Here is a 15748-nt window from a genome sequence, read left to right as displayed (position 1 = left end):
GGGCGCAGTGCCTCCGGCTCTATTCATGTGCTTGGAAAAAATAAAACTCTGGCGCCCCACATGCGAACTAGGGGGGGTGGCGCCCCTGCGACCCTAATGGACCGGCCGCTCCTGTTTACAATAGAAAACATATCAAATGTTTAAAATGTGAAAATGGACCATTTTAGGGGGGAAAAAAAATAAGGTCATATTGGGGTCGATTTACTAAAACTGGAGAGTGCAAAATCTGGTGCAGCTGTACATGGCAGCCAATCAGCTTCTGCCTTCAGCTTGTACAATTAAAGTGATACTAAAGTCTCATGTTATACTTACCTCCTCTGTAATGGTTTTGCACAGAGCAGCTCGGATCCTCCTCTTCTCGAGTCCCTCGCCGGTGATCCTGGCCCCTCCCTCCCGTCGAGTGCCCCCCACAGCAAGCAACTTGCTATGGGGGCACCCGAGCCAAGCCGCAGTTCCGTGTGTCCATTCAGATACTGAGCCGTGGCCCGGTCCCGCCCCCCTCCCTCTCCTGGTTGGCTAATTGACTTTAATTGACAGCAGTGGGAGCCAATGGCGCTGTGCTGCTGTCTCAGACAGTCTGGAGGGGGGAGTCCTGGACGGCGGAGGCCCTTGTGCACATCGCTGGATAGAGATGAGGCTCAGGTAAGTATTGGGGGGGAGGGGCTGCTGCACACTGAAGGCTTTTTATCTTAATGCACAGAATGCACCTTCTGACTTTACAATCACTTTAAACACTTGAAGTCCCGGCCTTTCTGGCACTTTTTGTTTAGAATTTTGAATCAGTATTTTTTGCTATAAAATTACTTAGAGCCCCCAAACATTCTATATTTTTTTTTAGCAGAGACCCTAGAGAATAAAATGGCAATCGCTGCAATTTTTTCAAGACACGCAGTATTTGCGCAGCATATTTTTTTTTTTTTAGAAAAAATACATTTTAATGAATTTTAATGCAAAAAAACACAATATATACCCAATTTTTTTGTAAAATATGAAAGATGATGTTATGCCGAGTAAATAGATACCTAACACGTCGCGCCTCAAAATTGCGCTCCTGGAATGGCGACAAACTATGAAACTTAAACATTTCCATTGACAACGCTTTAAAATTTTTTACTGGTTACATGTTTACAGTTACAGAGGAGGGCTAGAATTATTGCTCTCACTATAACAGTCACGGCGATACCTCACATGTGTGGTGGGAACGCCGTTTGCATTTGCGTGCGAGACTAACGTATGCGTTCGCTTCTGCGTGCGAGCACAGAGGGATGGGGGCGCTTTAATTTTTTAATTTTTTTTTTCTTATTTTTTTTTTACACTGTCCCTTTATTTTTTTTTTCACTTTTATTCCTATTACAAGGAATGTGAACATCCCTTGTAATAGAAATAAGAGATGACAGGTCCTCTTTATGGAGATCTCATGTAATAGAAATAAGAGATGACAGGTCCTCTTTATGGAGATCTCATGTAATAGAAATAAGAGATGACAGGTCCTCTTTATGGAGATCTCATGTAATAGAAATAAGAGATGACAGGTCCTCTTTATGGAGATCTCATGTAATAGAAATAAGAGATGACAGGTCCTCTTTATGGAGAGATCTATAAGACCCCAAATCCCTTCTCTGCACTTAAAGGGAGAAGATCAGAAAAAAAAAAAAAAAAAGTTTACTTCCGCCGTAGACCGGAAGTGATGTCATGGCATTGCTCCAGTCCTCCAAGATCATAGAGGTGATCAGAGATGATCTGGTCTCCCTTCACCCCTATGGCCAGTCGAGACCCGTCGATTGTTTGGTAAATACAGTAAGTCCGAGAAACACCAGCATACGGCGGGAGAGAGGGGGGGCAACCCCTCCCACTGCTTCTGAAAGCAATCCAGTGGCTAATTAGAAGCTAATCAGAAGAAAGCCAATCACCAGCTGAAAAAAAAACTGTATCTGCATAGATTTTTTTTTTAGACTCGTATGCAATTTTTTTTTTTAATTTATGTGCAAATAAAAAGGTATAACAAAGAACTATACCGGCATAAAAATGTTTTTTTGACTTCATTGTGCTACCAGAAAAAAAAAAAAAACTGCCACCAAACATAGTAGATAAAAATATAATTGTATTTTAGAAATTTGTTATAAAAGTTTTCTATCAGAGATCATGCATTGATAAAATATACAGTATACAATTCATGCATTATGCATCTAGACTATTCATATGGATTAACAGCCATGTCTATGTCGACGCGTTTCATGGCTGACTTTGTAACTAATATAAATATGTGATTATTGGTTCTTTGTATCCAGATACATCTCTTATATAATGCCCCTATGATGATATTGTTTTTCTCTTAGATGGATTAAAAAGTTCCTGCGGAGCAAAAAGTTTCACAGACAGGGAGCCCAGAAGAAGCGTTGGATCCGCAAAACACGTCAATTTAAAAAATAAGTGCTAATTCATATGAGTAGTAAATGCGTGGATGTTATATGTATTTTATCGATATGTGATCCCTTATAGGAGACTTTTATGTATCACAAATCCATAAAATATATAAAATGCATGCATTATACACCTAAACTACAGATTACCAGCTATTTTTATGTTGACGCGTTTCATCAATCAACCTACTGGCTGATACAACTCATAGATCCGACTTTGTAAATATTATAAATATGTGATGATTGGTCGTTTCTATCCATAGGCATCCCCTATATAATACATTATGATGCCATTGTTTTCTCTTGGATGGATTAAAAAATTCTTGTGGAGCAAAAAGTTTCACAGCAGCCATTTCTATGTTGACGCGTTTCTCAGATCCACCTACTGGCTGATACAACTCATAGTTCTAACTTTGTGAGTACTATAAATATGTGAATATTGCTGGTTTGTATCCACATACATCTCCTATATAATACATTATGATGTTATTGTTTTCTCTGAGGTGGAATAAAAAATTCTCATGGAGCAAAAGACAAACGCCCCCGTCCTGAAGAAGTAATGGATTAACGAAACGCGTAGGTTTAAAAATTAGTGCTAATCCATGTGAGTAGTGTAGATGTGTAGCCGTATAATGTGTGGATAATACAGTGCCTTGAAAAAGTATTCATACCCCTTGTCATTTTCCAACATTTTGTCATTTTACAACCAATAACAACCAGCAATTTTCAAGTCTTGCCACAGATTCTCAATGGGATTTAGGTCTGGACTGTGACTGGCCATTCTAACACATGAATATGCTTTGATCTAAACCATTCCATTGTAGCATCCGAATGTCGGAAAAACTAAAATTGGTCCAAATTTTAATTCGGAACAAAACGAGCGTCACATGTCTACTTCGTGAGATGTTCAAAAATTGGGAGATTTTTTTTATAACCTAACCCTGCTTTGTACTTCTCCACAACTTTATCCCTGACCTGTCTGGTGTGTTCCTTGGCCTTCATGATGCTGTTTGTTCACTAAGGTTCTCTAACAAACCTCTGAGGGCTTCACAGAACAGCTGTATTTATGCTGAGATTAAATGACACACAGGTGGACTCTATTTATTAATTAGGTGACTTCTGAAGGCAATTGGTTCCACTAGATTTTAGTTAGGGGTATCAGGGGGATGAATACAAATGCCCCCCCCCCCCCCCACACTTTTCACATATTTATTTGTATCATTTATTATTTTCCTTCTACTTCACAATTATGTGCCACTTTGTGTTGGTCTATCACATAAAATCCCAATAAAATACATTTACGTTTTTGGCTGTAACATGACAAAATGTGGGAAATTTCAAGGGGTATGAATACTTTTTCAAGGCACTGTAAATATTTTATGGATATGTAATGTTTACTAGGAGACTTTTATAATACATATGTAGAATACAATTATATTTTAATCTATTATGTCTGATATAATATATATATATATATATATATATATATATATATATATACATTAGATATAAAAAGTCTACACACCCCGGGGGGTAAAATGTCCCATGTGATGTAAAAAAATGAGACAAAGATAAATCATATCAGAACCTTTTCCACATTTAATGTGACCTATAAACTGTATAACTCAAATGAAAAACAAACTGAAATCTTTTAGGGGGGAGTAAAAATAAAAAACTAAAATAATGAGGTCACATAAGTGTGCACACCCTCTTATAACTGGGGATGTCGCTGTGTTCAGAATTAAGGAATTGCATTCTCATGATAAATAGGAGTCAGTACACACCTCCCATCATTTAAAGGGCCTCTGATTAACCCCATAATAAAGTTCAGCTGTTCTAGTAGGTCTTTCCTGACATTTTCTTAGTTGCATCCTACAGCAAAAGCCATAAAAGCCACGGTCCTCAGAGGGCTTCCAAATCATCAGAGGGATCTCATTGTTAGAAGGTATCAGTCAGGAGAAGGGTACAAGGCATTAGATATTCCATGGAACACAGTGAAGACCGTCATCATCAAGTGGAGAAAATCTGGCACAACAGCGACATCACCAAGAACTGGACCTCCCTCCAAAATTGATGAAAGACGAGAAGAAAACTGGTCAGGGAGGCTGTCAAGAGACCTACAGCAACATTAAAGGATCTGCTGGAATATCTGGCAAGTCCTGGCTGTGTGGTGACAACAATCTCCCGTATTCTTCATATCTCTGGGCTATGGGGTAGAGTGACAAGATGGAAGACTTTTCTTACCAAGAAAAAACATCCAAGCCCGGCTACATTTTGCAAAAACACATCTGAAGTCTCCCAAAAGCATGTGGGGAAAATGTGTTCTGGTCTGATGAAACCAAGGTTGAACTTTTGGGCCATAATTCCAAAAGATATGTTTGGCGCTAAAAACAACACTGCACATCTAAAAAAGACCACCATACCCACCGTGAAGCATGGTGGTGGCAGCATCCTGCTTTGGGGCTGTTTTTCTTCAGCTGGAACAAGGGGCCTTAGTCAAGGTGGAGGGAATTATGAACAGTTCCAAATACCAGTCAATATTGGCACAAAACCTTCAGGCTTCTGCTAGAAAGCTGAACATGAAGAAGAACTTCATCTTTTAGCATGACAACCACCCAAAGCATCCATCCAAATCAACAAAGGAATGGCTTCACCAGAAGAAGATTAAAGTTTTGGAACGGCCCAGGCAGAGCCCAGACCTGAACCCCATTGGAAATCTGTGGAGTGATCTGAAGAGGGCTGTGCCCAGGAGATGTCCTCACCATCTGACAGATTTGGAGTGTTTTTGGGCAAATATTGCCAAGTGAAGGTGTGCCATGCTGATAGACTCCGCCCCAAAAACACTGAGTGCTGGAATAAAACCAAAAGGGGCTTCACCAAAGTATTAGTGTAAGGGGTGTGCAGACTTATACAACCAGATTATTTTATTTCTGTCCAAAAAATTGGCCCTGGTGTATGGGTGTGAGTTGGGGACCTTGGATTGCAGACCCCTTGGGGGTGGGGACCGGTGTGGGTATGGTGGAGCGCTGTGTAGATTGATGGTGCTACATGGGTACCTTAAATATAAAAAATATAAATCAATAAAAATAATAATAATATAGTGGATGGGCATCTTGATGGGACGCAGTGTGCGGGGATGGGGACAATTGTGGGTGGAACTGGATGGACTGGTGTCTTTATTCAACCTTAGTAACTATGTAACCATGTATTTTTTTATTTTTACTTCCCTCCACCTAAAAGATTTCAGTTTGTTGTTCTCTTGAGTTGTACAGTTTGTAGGTCACATTAAAGTTGGAAAAATTTCTGAAATTATTTACCTTTGTCTCATTTTTTTACATCACAGAAACCTGGAATTTTACCCCCCCGAGGTGTGTAGACTTTTTATATCCACTGTACATATATATATATATAGCAGTTTTGTGTTTGGCAGCACACCTAAAGTCCACAACATTTTTATGCAGGTATAGTTATTTTTTTATTTTGTAACAACCTTTTTACAAAATAAAAAAACTTTTGCATAAGAAAAAAAAATCGCATGCATATTTATATTAAGCAGAAAAAAAAAAGTAAGGGAAGGTTTTTTTTTTTGAAGTATAAAAATTCCTGATAGGAGCACAAATATATCGGGCACTTCTTTAATTATTTAATGATTCAAATAATTACTTGTTTAAAATATTCAAGAGACTGGAAAAAAAAAAACACACATTGATCCTTTTTTTTTTTTTTTTTTTTGACTGATGTTTTTCTTTAATGTACATGACTTATTAACCGCTGCGGATCGCTTGGAAAATAAAAGAGAATAAAACAAACTGAGGGGAAAGTTCAGCTTTGTGGACATTAATATTGTTTATCTCTGCAGAGTCATCTCTGTTATTTTCATAGTCACATTGAATTTGAAAGTGAAAATTGTTGCCGGGTGATTCACCCAAATAACGAACGGCGTATATGACTGAGGGGGAGGGGGGGGGGGCGGCACTGGAAACCGAGCTGATTAATTAATACTTGGAATAAAAAAATAAAAAAATTGTCTTACAAATTTGAACAAGGAAACACAAATTCATTTTATGATCTATTCATATGTTTTCCTAATTAGGCCTTTTCATTTTCTGTATTTAATGTTTATGTTTTTTTTTTCTAAATACATTTCAGATCTCCTCACAAATACCGACTGATACTGAACTGCGGACACAATGTTTTAATCGAGTGGCTGTAGGATGAATCAAATCCTACAGAGGAAAAAAAAATAAAAAAGGCAACTCAGTGCGGTTCATATAATAAATGGCAAAATGTTTACGTAGCCCAATGAGGTTGCGTTCATTCCAACCAACCAATCGTACGCAAGGGAAGCACCACTGATTACAATTCTCTCCGGCGTGCGATTGGGCAATTTAAAATGAAGGCAGCATCGCTGGACTTAGTGAACATTCTCCTCCCACAGAAAATCACCCTCCGGGTTTGATTATTTTTTTTTAACATATCCCCCTTTTTTTTTAATGGTATTTTGTATCAAAAAACTAAAATATTTGCGGCCTTGATTCACTCACAGCGCCGCATTCAGCGTGTGAGTATGAAATAAAAACAGCTGATCATTTGTGAAAGAACAAGATGTATTACATTTTATAATATGGTTATGTATTATTATATAAGTATATTAACTACAATATATTTCTCTAGAAATATTTTCTGAGTGACTGTAATTTGAAATCTCACTTAATTCATGTTGCTTTCGTTTTTTTTTTTGTTTAATAATTTATTTATCTGGTTTAGAAAATGCGTTGTAGTTTTTTAAAATTATTTATTTATTTATTTATTTTAAATGCGTTGTAGTTTTTAAAAATATTTTATTTATCTGGTTTAGAAAATGCGTTGTAGTTTTTTTTTAAATAATGTATTTATCTGGTTTAGAAAATGCGTTGTAGTTTTTTTAAAATAATTTATTTATCTGGTTTAGAAAATGCGTTGTAGTTTTTTTTTAAATAATGTATTTATCTGGTTTAGAAAATGCGTTGTAGTTTTTTTAAATAATTTATTTATCTGGTTTAGAAAATGCGTTGTAGTTTTTTTTAAATAATGTATTTATCTGGTTTAGAAAATGCGTTGCAGTTTTTTTAAAATAATTTATTGATCTGGTTTAGAAAATGCTTTGAAGTTATTGCCCTGTCCCAACTTTTTTGAGACATGTTGCTGCCATCAATTTCATTGGGGTTGATTTACTAAAACTGGAGAGTGCAAAACCTGGTGCAGCTCTGCATGGTAGCCAATCAGCTTCTAACTTCGGTTTGTTTAATAAATCTTTGACAAAAAATAAAAATAAAAAAAATAAAAAAAACCTGGAAGGTGATTGGTTTCTATGCAGAGCGGCTAGTACAACATATTTCCAAAACCAGATAAATCAATTATTAAAAAAAAAAAAAAAAAAAAAAAATAATCTGGTTTTGTAAATATGTTGTACTTGTTTCCCTGTCCTAACTTTTTTGAGACATGTTGCTGCCATCAATTTTACATAGAAAACCAAATCAAATGTTTAAATTGTGAAAATGGACCATTTTCTCTAGAAATATTTTCTGAGTGACTGTTATGTGAAAGCTTACTTAATTAATGTTATTTTAGTTTTTTTTTTTTTTAAATAATTTATTTATCTGGTTTAGAAAACGCGTTGTAGTTGTTTCCCTGTCCTAACTTTTTTGAGACATGTTGCTGTCATCAAGTTCAATGGGGTTGATTTGCTAAAACTGAAGAATGCAAAATCTGGAGCCGCTCTGCATAGAAACCAATCACCTTCCAGGTTTTTTTTTTATTTTTATTTTTATATTTTGTCAAAGATTTATTAAACAAGCTGAAGTTAGAAGCTGATTGGCTCCCATGCACAGCTGCACCAGATTTTGCATTCTCCAGTTTTAGTAAATAAACTCCAATGAAATTGATGGCAGCAACATGCCTCAAAAAAGTTGGGACAGGGCAACAACTACAACGCATTTTCTAAACCAGATAAATAAATTGTTTAAAACATTTAAAAAAAAAAAACTAAAACAACATTAATTAAGTAAGCTTTCAAATAACAGTCACTCAGAAAATATTTCTAAAGAAAATGGTCCATTTTCACAATTTAAAACATTTGATGGGTTTTCTGTGTTGTATTGTGAATAAAATCCGGGTTTATGAGATTTGCCAATCATTGTATTCTGCTTTTTATGTAGATTTTACACGGGGCCCCAACTTTTTTTGGAATTGTGGTTGTACACTTTATTTTCCTTAGCACAGTCATACAGACACACTTTTTATGCTTTAATTTTTTAAATTCATTTTAATATTAATACAAAAATTAATCAATCAATACATTTTTAAATTACATGTTTAGATCCTGTTATTTGCTGTTATTGCATCGCAGTGAAACAAAGGTAAAAAAAAAAAAAAATAGCAAAATATTACTAATGAAAAAAGAAGCATTCTGTAATGCCTTTTACTTGATAAAGACACACTCTTGACTCTTGACACATTACTTTCTTCCTCTGTCCTATGTATTACTCAAAAACAAAAAAACAAAAAAAAAAACAACACATTTTCATGAACTTAAAGACCCCACCAACCCATCGTATCGTAACGTAAGCCCCATGACTTGTTTCCTGTTTTGTTTTGTTTTTTTGTTTGTTTTTTTTTGCTTAAATCTTCTCTTTACAGGTTACTGTATAGATATAATAGATATATATAATATAATAGATATAAGTATAGATATAATGGCACTGAAAAACTTGAAGTTATAATATATATGTATTTTTTTTTATTTATATTTTTTTTCTAATATTTTTTTCTAATATTTATAAGTTATAATATAAATGATATATATATATATATATATATATATATATATATATATATATATATATATATATATATAATATATATGTAAAATGTGTGTGTGTATGTGTGTATATATATATGTATGTATGTATATATATATATATATATATATATATATATATATATATATATATTACAAAGAACAGCATAAAAAAAGAATACTGGGGAAAAAAAACAGCTTTGCGTGTAATCTGAGCTTCAGTTATTAATATTTGTAAATAACTGACTTTTTCTCAGAAATGCAATAAGAAAAGCCTTGTAAACATGTGAAAAAGGAACTTAGAGTTACATTACCTGTTTGTAAATTGGTAAAATGCAATGTTTCATATGTACCTAATCAAGAAAATACTTTTTTAATTTTGTTTTTCCTGAACATAATAAAGAAAATATAATCGAGCAGGGCCCTCTGATTCCTACTGTATGAAACTGTATTGTAATTGTACTGTGTCCCATGCTGTAAAGCGCTGTGTAAATCTTGTATAATAATAATACATAATAATAATACATAATAATAATAAAAAATAATAATATTAATACATAATAAAGAAAATATAATGGAGCGGGGCCTTCTGATTCCTACTGTATTAAATTGTATTTTAAATTGTACTGTCTGCCCTTATGCTGTAAAGCTGCGTAAGCTGTTGGCGCTATATGAATCCTGTATAATAATAAATAAATAATAATAATTTAAAAAATAATTATGATTAAAATAATAATAATAACAACAAAATAATAAAATACTAAATAAATGATAATAATATTATAATGTGATACATTTTATTTTATTCAGAAACATTTCAATGCATATGGTAGCATCAGTTCCCTTTATTTAAAAATGAAGCAACACAAACATTGTGGAATCTAATAATTTAATAACCTGGAAGAAGGGCCACAGTGGAGGAGAGAGGGGCCCAGGAATTTGGGGAAATCAGTAAAAAAATAATTTTCATCTAATTGTGTGAAGATTTTGCCTTGTTGCGTCGTGCGTTGCACCCACCTGCAAATCTACATCCATCAAGTAATTGTGTTTACCCCCATGCTGTAAAGTGCTGCGTAAACTGTTGGCGCTATATAAATCCTGTATAATAATAAAAAAATTAATAATTAATAATAATAATAATTTTAAAAAAGTTAATAATAATAAAAATAAAAATAACAATAAAATAATAAATAAATAATAATAATATTATAATGTGATACATCTTATTTTAAAATTATTTATTTATTTAAAAATTAAGCAACACAAACATTGTGAAATCTAATAATTTAATAACCTGGAAGAAGGGCCACAGTGGAGGAGGGAGGGGCCCAGGAATTTGGGGAAATCAGTTAAAAAAAATGATGTTCATCCAATTGTGTGAAGATTTTGCCTTGTTGCTAATCTATAATATTTGTATGTTCTCGTACACGTATCTTCTGTGTGCCTGACGCGTCGTGCGTTGCACGCACCTGCGAATCTCCATCCATCCAGAAATTGTACTGTCTGCCCTCGTGCTGTAAAGTGCTGCGTAAACTGTTGGCGCTATATAAATCCTGTATAATAATAAAAAATAAATAATAATAATAATAATAAATGATAATAATTAAAATAATAATAATAAAATAAATAATAATAATAATAATATTATAATATGATACATTTTATTTTAAAATTATTTATTTATTTAGTGTGAAGATTTTGCCTTGTTGCGAATCTATAATATTTGTATGTTCTTGTACACGTATCTTCTGTGTGCCAGACGAATCGCACGCTGCACGCACCTGCGAATCTCCATCCATCCAGTAATTGTACTGTCTGCCCCCATGCTGTAAAGTGCTCCATTAACTGTTGGTGCTATATAAATCCTGTATACTAATAAAAAAAAAAAAAATAATAAAATAATAATAATTTGCTTTAAAAATCATAATAATTAAAATAATAATAAAATAATAAATACATAATAATAATATTATAATGTGATACATTTTATTTTAAAATTATTTATTTATTTCAAAATGAAGCAACACAGCCATTGTGGAATCTAATAATTGAATAACCTGGAAGGTGGGCCACAGTGGAGGAGAGAGGGGCCCGGGAATTTGGGGAAATTAGTTAAAAAAAATTATTTTCATCCAATTATTGGGAAGATTTGGCCTTGTTGCCAATCTATAATATTTGTATGTTCTCGTACACGTATCGTCTGTGTGCCGGACGCGTCGCGCGTTGCACGCACCTGCGAATCTCCATCCATCCAAGATGGCAAGCGCTCCGAGGAGCTGCTGCTTCCTTTCACAGTCTCTGGCAGATTCCCGGAGTCCTGCCTTAATTCTAAATTAAACATATGTCCTTGCAGCTGGTGGTTTTAAAACGCGTCAATTTCATCTGCTCGTCTGCTGCTTTGCTCCTTCCCCCCGGAATGTAAAGAGGGAGATATTATCACAGGCACAATTGGTAACTTCGAAGCAATTTAGATGTCTGCCATTTCCTTACAAAAGAAAGGGAGCCATGAAAGACATGCAAATGTAACGTAATTAGACTTTTAGATGGTTTCTTAAATACCTGGCTTTCTGCACTACAGGCACAAGTCTGCCGTCGGAAGGCGCGCTACCTCAGATATGCTAATGCCGGTAAATGCCTTCAGATTATGGCAAGACGGAGGAGCCGTGTTCCTCGTGTTTCGTACGCACCACTTGGGCATTGATACATTCCCACTGAGCGCCGCTTGGCTAAAACCGCACGGAGATTTAGGCTATTGCGTCCTCTTTGATTTTTTTTTTTTCTGCTTATACCAATCGCTATTAATTTACAACTTGCTTTACATAACGTCATTGTTGATATTGGAGTCCATTTGGGGTGTGTTGATGAAGGCAGAAGCAGAGGATAAAGAAAAAAAAAAAAAAAAAATTAAAATTAAATTTAAGATTTAACTACAATTTTAAAATAATTTTAATTTATTTTACATTGTATGTTTTTCTGCTCCTTCTTTTGTTACATGATGATATATTTTTTTCCGCTATTCACCTCTCAGAATAGAAAATATTAAATTTAAATTTAAGATTTAAATTAATTTTAAAATATATATTTTCTGCTCCTTGTTTTGTTACATGATGTTATTTTTTCCCCCCTATTCATCTCTCAGAATAGAAAATAATAAATTTAAATTTAAGATTTAAATTAATTTTAAAATGTATATTTTATGCTCCTTGTTTTGTTACGTTATGACATATTTTTTCTCCTATTGACCTCTCAGAATAAAAAAATCTTAAGTTTAAATTTAAGATTTAAATTGAATGTAAAAATGTCCAAATGAGATTCTACTCAATTTTGTGGAAAAATTGTTGCAGGCCTGAAACTTGCTTTATTGATAAAAAAAAAAAAAAAAAAACTTAAAATTAAATTTAAGATTTGACTACAATTTTAAAATAATTTAAATTTATTTTAAAATGTATATTTTCTGCTCCTTCTTTTGTTACATGATGATATATTTTTTCCCCAATTCACCTCTCAGAATAGAAAATATTAAATTTAAATTTAAGATTTAAATTAATTTTAAAAATGTATATTTTATGCTCCTTGTTTTGTTACATGATGATATTTTTTTCCCCTATTCGTCTCTCAGAATAGAAAATATTAAATTTAAATTTAAGATTTAAATTTAATTTTTAAATGTATATTTTATGCTCCTTGTTTTGTTACATGATGATATTTTTTTTCCCCCTATTCACCTCTCAGAATAGAAAATCTTACATTTAAATTTAAGATTTAAATTAATTTTAAAATGTCCAAATGAGATTTTACTCAATTTGGTGGAAAAATGACACGGGCCTAGGCCTGGGGAGGGAAACACTCAGGGCGGGATTTTCTGCTCCTTGTTTTTTTTACGTTATGACATATTTTTTTCTCCTACTAACCTCTCAAAATAAAAAAATCTTAAGTTTAAATTTAAGATTTAAATTGAATGTAAAAATGTCCAAAGGAGATTCTACTCAATTTTGTGGAAAAATTGTTGCAGGCCTGGAACTTGCTTTACATAACATCATTATTGATATTGGAGTCCATTTGGGGTGTGTTGATGAAGGCAGAAGCAGAGGATAAAAAAAAAAAAGAAATCTTACCATTAAGTTTAAGATTTAACTACAGTTTTAAAATAATTTAAATTTATTTTAAAATGTATGTTTTCTGCTCCTTGTTTTGTTACATGATGATATATTTTTTCCCCCTATTCACCTCTCAGAATAGAAAATCTTAAATTTAAGATTTAAATTAATTTTAAAATGTCCAAATTTTACTCAATTTGGTGGAAAAATGACACGGGCCTAGGCCGGGAAACACTCAGGGCGGGATTTTCTGCTCTTTGTTTTGTTACGTTATGACATATTTTTTTAAAGATTTAAATCAAATTTTAAAATAATTTAAATGAACTTAAAAATATCCAAATGAGATTTTACTTAATTTTGTGTAAAAACTATACAGGCCGGGACCTGGGGAGGGCAAAACTCATGGCGGGATTTTCTGCTCCTTCTTTTGTTACATGATGATACATTTTTTTCCCCTTATTCACCTCCCAATTCTTAAATTTAAATTTAAGATTTTTTTGTCATGTTACAACCAAAAACGTAAATGTATTTTATTGGGATTTTATGTGATAGACCAACACAAAGTGGCTCATAATTGTGAAGTGAAAGGAAAATGATAAATGATACAAATAAATATGTGAAAAGTGTGGGGGGAGGGGCATTTGTATGGCGCCCCCCGGAGTCAATACTTTGTAGAACCCCCTTTCTCTACAAGTCTTTTTGGGGATGTCTCTACCAGCTTTGCACATCTAGAGAGGACATTTCTGCCCATTCTTCTTTGTAAAATATCTCAAGCTCTGTCAGATTGGATGGAGAACGTCTGTGAACAGCAATTTTCAAGTCTTGTCACAGATTCTCAATGTGATTTAGGTCTGGACTGTGACTGGGCCATTCTAACACATGAATATGCTTTGATCTAAACCATTCCATTGTAGCTCTGGCTGGATGTTTCGGGTCGTTGTCCTGCTGGAAGGTGAACCTCCGCCCCGGTCTCAAGTCTTTTGTAGACTCTAACAGGTTTTCTTCTAAGATTGTCCTGTATTTGTCTCCATCCATCTTCCCATCAACTCTGACCAGCTTCCCTGTCCCTGCTGAAGAAAAGCATCCCCACCACATGATGCTGCCACCACCATGTTTCACGGTGGGGATAGTCTGTTCAGGGTGATGTGCAGTGTTAGTTTTCCCCACACATAGCGTTTTACTTTTAGGCCATAAAGTTGAATTTTGGTCTCATGTGACCAGATCACCTTCTTCCACATGTTTGCTGTGTCCTCCACATGGCTTCTCACAAACTACAAACAGGACTTCTTATGACTTTCTTTCACCAATGTCTTTCTTCTTGTCACTCTTCCATAAAGGGCAGATTTGTGGAGAACACGACTAATAGTTGTCCTGTGGACAGATTCTCCCACCTGAGCTGTGGATCTCTGCAGCTCCTCCAGAGTTACCATGGACCTCTTGGCTCTTCTCTGATGAATGTTCTCCTTGCCCGGCCGGTCAGTTTAGGTGGACGGCCATGTCTTGGTAGGTTTGCAGTTGTGCCATACTCTTTCCATTTTCCGATGATGGACTGAACAGAGCTCCGTGAGATGTTCAAAGCTCGGGAGATTTTTTTTATAACCTAACCCTGCTTTATACTTCTCCACAACTTTATCCCTGACCTGTCTGGTGTGTTCCTTGGCCTTCATGATGCTGTTTGTTCACTAAGGTTCTCTAACAAACCTCTGAGGGCTTCACAGAACAGCTGTATTTATACTGAGATTAAATGACACACAGGTGGACTCTATTTACTAATTAGGTGACTTCTGAAGGCAATTGGTTCCTCTAGATTTTAGTTAGGGGTATCAGAGTAAAGGGGGCTGAATACAAATGCCCCTCCCCCCCCCCACACTTTTCACATATTTATTTGTATCATTTATCATTTTCCTTTCACTTCACAATTATGTGACACTTTGTGTTGGTCTATCACATAAAATCCCAATAAAATACATTTACATTTTTGGTTGTAACATGACAAAATGTGGGGAATTTCAAGGGGTGTGAATACTTTTCTGAAAATCGATCAATCCCGATGTACTGATCTAATTTCTTGGGGCCCTAAAACGCCAGGACAGTACAAATACCCCCCAAATGACCCCTTTTTGGAAAGTAGACAGTTTGGAGTATTTAGTAAGAGGCATGGCGAGTTTTTTGAAGTTGTAATTTTTTTTGTCACAATTTTTTGGAAAATTAAGAAATTAAAAAAAAAAAAAGTTTTCACAATTTTTTTTTACATACCATCACCAGTGCAGTGTTATCATATAACGGGTGTGGCGGTGATCAGGGACACTGACTGATGACAGTATGTAAAAACAAAACAAAAAAGTAACAATTTTTTTATGATTTTATTTTTTTTTTAACACACTGTGACCAGA

This window comes from Aquarana catesbeiana, linkage group LG11 (assembly GCF_042186555.1).
Source record: "Aquarana catesbeiana isolate 2022-GZ linkage group LG11, ASM4218655v1, whole genome shotgun sequence".
NCBI classification, from domain to species: Eukaryota; Metazoa; Chordata; class Amphibia; order Anura; family Ranidae; genus Aquarana; species Aquarana catesbeiana.
The sequence above is the reverse complement of the archived record's forward strand: the minus strand, read 5'-3'. Positions refer to the sequence as shown.